General features: G+C 37.0%; 1 long non-coding RNA gene across 1 annotated transcript in view; it reads right to left on the minus strand.

Moving 5' to 3' along the window:
- Positions 1 to 5,032: 5,032 nt before the first annotated feature.
- Positions 5,033 to 10,420, minus strand: part of LOC101851436 — a 9,536-nt gene continuing 4,148 nt past the window's right edge. Inside the window, exon 4 of the long non-coding RNA XR_220907.3 lies at positions 5,033 to 6,860. This is a non-coding gene — a long non-coding RNA (uncharacterized LOC101851436). The remainder of the gene's footprint in view (positions 6,861 to 10,420) is intronic.

The following is a 10,420-nucleotide window of genomic DNA, read 5'->3' on the forward strand; positions in this document are numbered from 1 at the left end:
CAAATATATGTCACTCTGGTTTTGATTGTTTTCTAGACTTGTGTGTTGTTTGAAAAGATCAAAGTTTTTATTAACTCTTCTGTTGTGAATCCTTTTGAAGATTAACACTCAGTCATTCACTAATAATAGGCTTTCTAATCCAACTTATGAGATGACTTGGTTTGTGTTGAAAAGGGTGCTTTGAGTTTGAGTACAATCAACATAGTTGTATGTGCACTAACTACATAGTTTAGCCACATAGGTTCAGATACTAGATTTTATGCAGGACCAGTTGTCTTCAGAGAACAGGTGAGTACATGGAAACTTCAGCTGCGCTCGTTTACATTCCTTTCTTTAGACGAAAGAAAAACATAGTTTGAATAGAGTTCATTTTGTGCTAGTGTTTCTACACATATTTTATGTATACCCCTGTTTTGCCCAGGCATCTTCTGTCTGACAAGTATTGAAAAAGAAATTGGCAATAAAAATAAAAATGGATGAGCTCACCATACATTTTTGTACTGCTTTGTTGCTTGTATGTTGTACAATTTTTAAATATTTTTTAGGGCATCGGCTCAACTACTAAGCTCACATTTCAAATACAAGTTGGTGTATTATATGGGTCATTTTCCAAATCTATCTTCTCTCCTCTCCCCCCCCCCTTTTTTTTTTTCTCTTGATGAGTCTTTCTTCACACAATTATCTGAATTGTCTACTATCTTCCTCTTGCAAAACAAGCACCATGGGTAGTATAATAAGTATCAATGGAGAACTCTTCATCTCTACCAAAAACAGTGGCAGAATGAGCTTCATTATTTATTTGTCTAATGCATCATGATGGTCACAGTTCTTGTACCATCAAATGCATCGTATTTGTCAGCTTCTCTGAGAGCCTCTGGAGGATAATGTTCTGTAACGTTTTGTTTAAAAAAATAAAATGTAGCTGTTTTTATGCCCCCCATCAACACGATTTAGATCATTATTAAGTAGGCAGTCTTCAACAATGCCTATTGAGGCTAATCCAGGCTGAGACCCGAGAACCCAGCATGATAAAGATGTTGCAAGCAACGAAGTCCGTTTGGGTAGGCCTACTTTTTACCACAGAGACAAAAAACTAGTTTTTTTGTTGTGTTGATCCTTCAGAATCAGGAATAGCAAGAAAATTGCCAGCCTTGACCATACAATAAACTGAATTTTGATGATTTTGAATAAAGGTGCATCTTTGATAAGATAAAACTTTTGGAAGGTGTAAAAATTAAAAAACTCTTGGAATTTGGACTTAAGTGGATTGCTTACAACAGCGAAGATAAGGACTGCTGAGGTACTTGATAAAAATTCTCCCCTCTCGGGAATTGAACTTGGGTCTCCTGCATGCGACGGTGAAGCACCTAACCGCAACACTATAGATACTGGTCTACTGTTACCGGTACATGATATTTGTTAGATATTTCATAGAAATGACGCAAACTTTATGATGCTTCAGTGATCTTAACAAGTAGATTTAACCTTTTGGAATCGGCACTGAAAATAATTGAGAAGATTAAGTTTTTTTCCTTTTTTAATACATGTTTTTACTTTTACGTCCCCATTGGCACAATTTAGATCAATTAGGTGGGCTTCCAACCCTGCTGTCAGGGTCAACCTGGGGCTGAGAGGTATACAACATCTCAGCAGAAGAACGAGTTGCTCGATAAAAATGTTCTCCCTACTACTTTGGAATCAAACTGGGGTCTCCTGTGTGCGACAGGAAAGTGCTTAACTACTACACCACACACCACAGACATTGGTATTATGAGTAAAATTTGCCATAGTTTAACCATTTGAGTAAAACTAAAACTGAGAATGTAATACTTGAATGGGTAATGTCATTGTGTGGCCGTGGGTGTCTGCTTTCTATCTTTGATTTGGTCTTTGTCTGACAAAATTGTGACATCCCGCTGGTAACATTAGTAAGTGTACATGTAGTAAGTGAAACATCATCAAGTTTTTTCATTTAATAATTTTTTATATATAATATATATGGAGGTGACTTTAAGATATTGAGCAAAACCTCAGGGTTTTTTTTCAAACTTATGTGCTTCTTAAATTTCCCATCGTCAAAGTCAAAGTGACTATAATTTTGGAACCAAAGCCAACACTGGATAGTACAGTACAAGTAGGCTACCAAAATTGAACAAAAGAGCGACTTTGCAAATTTCTTCCCTGTGTTCTTGCTACATTACATTCTGTTTCCCCTTTTGTTTGGCTTAAAGAATGTTGCAGTGCAGAGGAAAAGGGATCTCTTTATACGCTCAAATATGATATCAACTTTGATGGTGGTAACTTAGATTTGATATATATGATTTCTAATTTTAAAATTTGCTTGAACTTTGTTTTCAAGAGATAAATCTAGTCTACTTTAAACTACTTATCAAAAAAATTGAAGTGCAGGATTTTATAAGGTACCACCTGGTTAATATTCATTTAATAATTTATATAGAAAAACTTGCACTGTGTTGTGAAAGGCATGAAGCTCACGGGTAGGAGTAGGAGGGTATCACCACACAGCAAGGCTACTTAATATTAGTTGTGTAAGGATTTACGGCACTTGCAACTGCATAAGGTCATATGAGCGCCAAGGGGTGGATGTCAACAGAGAAGTCCAAACGGAGAATCAGGCCAACTCTGCTCACCTCTCTAGCCTCAACAGCTCAAACTCAAAGTCTTCGACTATCAAGGGATCCCGGAAATTGCAGTTGACAAGAGAGTGACAAACATACAGAAGAAGTAGAGAAAAAAGGACGATAGTACGATAAGGATGAGGAAAGAAAAAGCAGCTGTTCCCCCAATGTTGTTCTTGCACGGTAGGAGCATGACATTGAAAAATCAGCCCATTTACAATTACGCTGTGCATAAGAAGAACATGTTAATATCCCCCCTTTTGGAATGGCCTTAAAGACCCTTCAGTCAGTTGCACGGCCCTGGGAGGCAGCAAGGCTACAATGATCTCGACAGCTCAGTAGGACTTTGTCATACGTCACTTTTCACAATGGTTTAAGGTGGAGTCTTACACTTTTATCTTTCCCTACATGTATTATGCAGTTGGTCTGATGCTGGGGGGGAGAGGTTCCAGTATGTATGATATAACATGTTTACAAATAACTTAGACTGAACACGGTTAAACCGAAAACAGTGGTAAATAACGAAAATAACTGTCCCCGTGGTTTTGTGCACCCCGAATAATTTAGCAAAATTTGATAATTTAGCATAATTTCTGATTATTTTCCGTTATCATTCTTTGTTATCAAAATTAACAGAATCACATCATTTCACATTTCTGGGCTCAGTTTGCATAATTTCAGAATTTTTCTTGCATAAAACGACGGGGACAGAAAGAAAGTTCCCAATTTTATTCCATCAGTGCTGCAGGCTTCAGTTTAACTAGTTTAAGCAGACTCCACTGTATTGCTGTTGTAAAATTAAAAGTAGGCTGCTGTTTCCTGTTACAGAGAAATACTGTAGCCAACAATTAATACCCTTGAGGAAATTTAAATTGATGGAAAAACGTACTCGACACTTAACGTTTTTTCGAAGCACTTCTGTTTAACAAGATTAATGTAAATAAATTCTCTTGTCCTGTAATGATAAAGTTTGTGTCATCAAGGTTTTACTGTAGATTTTGATTAGCATTGCAAGAAAATGAGAAAGATTTGTGACACGCTGTCCTCAAATTGACATTTCCTGTTTGATAAAACATGATCGCAAGTTACTCATCAGTACTATCAAAAACTAAGACAAAGATAAGATCATCACTACAGGTAGGCTACAGTGCAGCCTCTCTATAACGACGTCGTCGGGGCCAGAAAAAAATGTTGTTATATTAAGTTATAGAGAGGCAACCAAAAATTACTACATGTAATGTATAAAAGGAAAAAAAGGGAATTGGGCATCACGTCGCTATATCGAGGATGTCATTATATCGAAGGTTGATACAGAGAGGCTGGACTGTACTTTTAGTTAATGGTAACAGTAAATCAGTACAGGTCCTATCTACTATCTGGCAGAAAATCACTCAGTAAATATTCTACCTGGTCTTCTTTTTGTGTAACACACTTCATAATGCAATCAAGTTGATCATCCTCATGCCACAAGTGAAAAAAAGTGAAGATAATGCTTTCACAGTAATGTGGAAAGCACTCACATTTTAGACTTTTTACAACCACTCCATATTTAATGAAAACATTAAGTTCTAACCACTTGAGCAGTCTGTCTCTCGTAGTACTAGTTTAAAAAATTGGGTTAGCTATAGGACGTTTGTACAGTACTTGTACTTGGTTTGTGCAGACATAAATGAGTTAAAGAGGCATCATGGTGAATTCAAGCGGTTGTCAACACAATGTTAAAGAAACCAGTTTTTTTCTGGGCATTTGGCAAATTTTATGTTTTTAAATTCTTTTTTTTAGATCAACACCTTTTACATCCTTATATAAAACTAATAAAAGCACATTTCTGCGTGGATTTTTCGGAAAAACGTTGATTAAAGGCACAAAAAAAAGTAAATTTTAATCCAAGGACTCTCAAGCTATGGAAGTCATCAAACTTTGGTGGCTATTTTCTTGCTAGTTTCACTGCTCAAACCAGGTGACCCACGCCTCCTTCAATCATAAACATCTTGACTTCCATTCAAGTTGGAAGGGTATTTTTTTAATCGAAAGGCAGACAAATTAAGAAGATTTAAGATGATAGGGGCCTACCAATAACTCCATATGCCCAAAAATTGATGAGCGCCTGATTCCATGTGTCGTGACATATTTTAAATCGTTACATTATTACATGTATTGTTGCATAACTCCATATGCCCAAAAATTGATGAGCGCCTGATTCCATGTGTCGTGACATATTTTAAATCGTTACATTATTACATGATTACATGTATTGTTGCACTTAAAACTTAATAATAATAAACAACATGTGTATCAGTATAATTATGAGCTCCTTTTTCAAGTAAAATCTCCTCAGTCAGTGTTAATCAATAATCTAAGGAAAGGAATAAAATCAGATTAACAATCGAGTAGATACTTGGCGAAAAAGGTACTTTATTGCTTATAAATTATATAAACGTCAATAATAATTTCATTGAAGCAAAACAGAACATGATTTATAAATTCTTTTCATCACATTGTACAGACCTAGACTGGACCTAAATATATCTGTAAACTTGCGTTAGGCCTGGATTCAACCTCAAAGAAGCAATAACATTTTAAATATTTATGAGGTACCACGTTTCTCAAAAGTTTATAACAGCATCAGATTCTATTGCTACCACTTGTGACATAAGACTTTGAGTGATGGCAAAGCTCACTCGGATTGTCCCCACTGACTTGTGTTGGGAACAGAGTTTAATTTATAATTTAGCAATATCAACATGTACTTGTATAACGTGATCTCAGACTCAGGGCAGAAAAATGAGCATTCGAAATGCAAATGAAAGATATAACTTGAGCACACCAATAAATCGATATCAAAACTAGAACAGTTCACCTTTGAGATAACACAATACTGAATATAAAACTCTGAACTTTAGCATGTAATGTCTGAAGATTTTTTATACTAAAAAATACTACATAATCCTCCGTGAATAATTGATGTACAGTACTGATTTAATGATATAATAAAGGGACTTGAGTGAACAAATCAAAGTCTATATATATATGTGACAAGAGAAGTGTTTCCATGCCAAACTGATCATTGCTGTACTGCAAAAAAAAAGGTCTCTATTCTCAATAATGTCAAGGAGAGCACAGCTACACTATGACTATGAGTGATTCATTTTATGACATTACTGTACTTTAAGTTAAGAAAAGGCAAGTGAAGCACAAGAATTGGCAAACAAGAAGACTTTCGAAAGTGCTGCTTTGCGTCTAAACATTTCATCAGTGACAATAGGGTGGAACGCAAATGAGACAAAAATGTCAAGCTTGTAAGGAAGAGGTTGTTGATTAGAATGGGGACTGAAAGAATCAATAAACCAAGTGATGCTGTCCTTAACTCCTAAAGGCAATAGATAAAAAACAACAACAAAACAAATGAGTCATTAAAAAAATACTAACTAAAAGTAAAAGTCAAAAGTTAAATCCAAGCTTTTATTTATAAGGAAAAAATATAATCTAATGACTGAAAAAGACAACATGAAAAGAGAACTCCACAACAGTAGCTTCATCAACTAGGACAAACTGCACCCTGTCAGTCATACATCAAACATATGCCCGCCACAAGTTTGGAGCATGTGTTGTCATAGGGACTGAATAATGCAGGTGCAATATGTGAAAGCCAAGGAAACTTTGCTGTTAGAAGAGTTCCCTCATTGTAGCTGTCAGCACAAAAGGAAACCCAACATCTGAGGCATTATTTGGATGGAACAAACTTGAATAAAAGGCAAATCCTCAAATTTACATAATTTGATGCAGATGCGAAAAAAGATGTACCTGTACCATCTTCCCAAACAGGAACATGCCACCTAAATTCACAGGCTTATTTCTATTTAAAAAACACAGACAGGCCACTTCTGTTCACATTGTCGAACAGGCCTGAACTCTGAATATTTAGCTGAAATATTTTCTTTGCTTTCTCACTGCTGGTGATATTTTTATGTACTCCAATGAATAACCTAAACAAGTCCACAGAAGAAGCGGGATATTGCTAAAAAGTCAATAGAGCTACATCGGAGCAATAAGACAGGCTGCCTCATGATGGCAAAGACTTGGGTAGGCAACAAAGTGCTGGTTCCTTTTGCGTTGAGGAGTGACATCCCTCACTGGCAGCTACAGAATGGCACAAGAGCTCTTGGACTCGGTGATCAGCCGGACCTCACCCTTTTGGGCCATGCGGATGCTCTCAATGACCTGTAGAAGAGAGCAATTAGTTATATGGTTACATACTGGAAGGAACAAACACAGTAAAGGTACAAGACGAAAACAGTAGAACTTGCTCACCAAGCACTGTCGTTATTAGCCATTTGCTTCTTGATATTAATACAATGACTTATAACTGTAATCCTTACTAACTTGAAATGAGTAACTCCTATTATAATATAATGTAAAGCGCATAGAGCCTGCTGTTGAGCGGGGATATGCGCTTTACAAATGCTATTTATTATTAATATTATTATTATTATTAACCTATGGTACATGTAGTGGTAAAATGTTACTGTGGAAAAATAAAATGGTCCAAACAGGATACCAACTAAAGTGACTACAACTACAGTAGTCTCGGCCTAAACAACTTTTGCAACAACCAAGACAGCGCGCATCTTATGAGAAAAGTCTAGACAACCAAATATAAAAATTCGGCAAAGACTGCTCCTCACACAGTGACCACAGCACAATGAAAACGATGAAGGGGTGTTTTCATACCCTGCCGTCCACAGACACGGTGGAATCAGGCTGTCGTCAATTTTGGGGCATCTAGAGTTATTGGTATCATCTTAAAGCTTGTTCATTTGTCTTGCTTTGGGTGAAAAAAAAAATCACTTTATCTTGAATAGAAGTCGAGATATGTCGGATTGAAGGAGGTAAGGTCACCTGGTTTCAGAGGTAAAATTAGTGAGAAAATGGCCGCCAAAGATGACTTATGTCCTTAGAATGAGAGGCCGTGGAAACTTGAAAATTTACATTTTTTGTGCCTTCAAACATTGTTTTTCGGTAAAATCCACACAGAAAAGTGTTCTTTATTGGGCAGGAAAGGTTTTGAGCCCATAAAACAAATTAAAATTCGATAATTCATAAACCTGAGGAAAAATGCCAGTTTCTACACTTTGAGTATTTTGACGAGCGCCCGATTTCACCACGCTGCCTCACCTATCTGTAAGATTGGGAGAGCAATATTATTACATGTATTACCTGTCCTGGGCAACGTCATTGCACACCAAACAGGTCCATAAGGGGTAAGCAATATGTTTGGGTGCTTAAAATTGCCTTTTGAAATGCATCCTCGAGGTTGAGGGAAGGTCTCGAATTGGTCACTGACTCTAATGTTTAGGCTAATGATGGGCGATACACATGAATGAATGCTGTAGAGCACTAGATAGTCCTAGCATTAACGATTTAGTAAAGTGATCAGCTGAGCTCAAAGAACTTATTGTACGTGTTCAATGAATCACAAGAGGATAGTCTCTCTGAATGTCTGAAGTAATCCACGCATTTGCCGAGTTGCAAGAGAACAGGCTTTCGGGGGTGGTCACTTTTTTGAAAATCACGTGTCTGAGTGCTCTTCTCTGTCACCAACAGTTTCCTTTTATCTGTTATTTACATCATGTACAGTGAGTTGGTCTGTCTGCTTTTTCCCCACCACCTCATTTGAGCACTATTGTAGACATAAAACTGTGATTGGAGAATCCTTTATCTGTCCCCGTAGCCGCGGCCGCGTTTTTTCGTGTAATTCTGCAACATTTGCATAATTTTTTATTCTCCGCGTTTTTTCACGTTTTTTTCCTTTTCTTTCCCAAAACAATTAATTAACGCCCCGCCATGTGACTAAAGGGAAGTAGCCACCGTAATAAGTCTCATTTAAGTGAAAAGTTGGTTATTTTCCTTGTTAGAAGATCTTGGTTATGGGTTGAGATTTTGTTCCTTGAGCATGTTCAATTTTTCAATCCATCAAAAGTTGTTGTTCTCATGTCTGCTGATGTTTCATTTTTGACAGGCGTCCCTGGTTTTAGTAATGTGCCAGCATCAGAGGTCCAGATGTCTTTTTTAAAAAAAACATTTCTCTTTCCTCTCTATAGATCTAGATCTACAGCTGAAAGTAACAGAGATTATATTTTTTTTATTGTTTTTTTTTTTTTAAACTGATGTGTATTGTTTTCTTTTCCAAATACACAACGAATTACTGATACTGATATGTTCTGTTTTCAATTTTTCTGTACATAAAACATGAAAATCATGAAACTTCGTGTTGAAAAAGTGCAAAACATGTCGTGAATGGTGTTACGGTAACTTGCATAATTTTTGCATAATTTTGCCTTTTTTGGGGCAAATTTGGCCTTCTAAATTTGCATAATTTTACGGGGACAGCTTTATAAAACAGTCTCATTTCGTTTCCGTTGTTTTACAGTCCCCTTCAATCGGCGTTGTACAAATTATAGAGTGAGTGTTCCTTGAGAGTCTGTGTCAGCTTTGTGACCAGATACCACCCCCCCCTCCCTTTCACACACACACCCGCATGAGGTACCCTAACAGTAATCACTAACATATATAATCACAGAAATGAGATGGCTGTGTCCCACACTCTCCCCTTCGCACAGGTTCAAGTAAACATGCATTCTGAGCAATTGCCTCCTTTGGAGCCCTCCTGAGCACCACGTGTTTAGGCGAAGACTACGGAGGTACCATCATATATAATTTGTTTATCACATGTCTTAACATTTTTACTACATATATATTTATTTCAGATTATTAGCTTTTCTCATAACTTCTTACTGCAGGGTCCCCACCATATCCTGGAAATTTTTTCAAGACCCCAAGTCAAGGGAAAAATTAGGTCGCTGCGTGTCAAGAATGATCCCCCAAAAAGCCCATCTGTCAATGACAAAAACTCAAAATGTCTTTAAATGAATGCAAATGTACATTTTGTAGTATAGTCTTCAAACAATAGATGATTATGATGCTGGATGACTGCCAACCCAGCTTCTCAATTTTCCAAGGGAGGGGCCTCATCCATTTTCCAGGGGCGTGTTACATAACAATGACAGCACGTGCTCCATTTATATCTAATATATGTATGTTTGTGAATACACACACACACACACATGTAGGTACACTATATACAGTCAACAACATGTCAGTGTGGTACTGGGATCTTGAGAGACTTTGGTATTTCAGTCTGTTCTTACTTATTTATATTTTCCCCTCATCATTATTAGCCTACATAAACTATAGGCCCTATTAAAAAATTAATCCTGTTGTGAGCCTGAGAAAAGACCTAGAACTAGAATATCAACTGTCAATAACCAGTCTGGGTGTCATGATTCATATAACTAACGTGAAGACGAAAATTATTGCTCAAACTCAAAGTAGAGTAATAATATAAGTGTAATACATGTAACTTGAATGGCTCAAGTAGACCTATTCAGTGCGAGAGGTGTAAGAACTGAGGGAGAGCATTGCAGTGACACTGAAAATCTGCCAATCTTGAACAGAAGGCTAAAATATAAATTACAATCACCCCATCCAATGAAACGCGAACGCTTTAGTTCAATAACAAGGCATGACGGATCCCGATTCTACACAACGCCCGCACCAACGCGCGCTTTGCAGAGAGCTCTTATAGTAAGCTAGTTCTCAAAATTCTAAATACTAAAAATTTGCTTCCAAGTTAAGTTTTTGACCTCTAGCGTTGCTTTCAGCTCCCCCCCCCATCATCCCCTTCCCTGAATGTATCTTTTAAAAAAAAGCAATACCCCCCC

Source organism: Aplysia californica, unplaced genomic scaffold (genome assembly GCF_000002075.1).
Source record: "Aplysia californica isolate F4 #8 unplaced genomic scaffold, AplCal3.0 scaffold00587, whole genome shotgun sequence".
In the NCBI taxonomy this organism is placed as follows: domain Eukaryota; kingdom Metazoa; phylum Mollusca; class Gastropoda; order Aplysiida; family Aplysiidae; genus Aplysia; species Aplysia californica.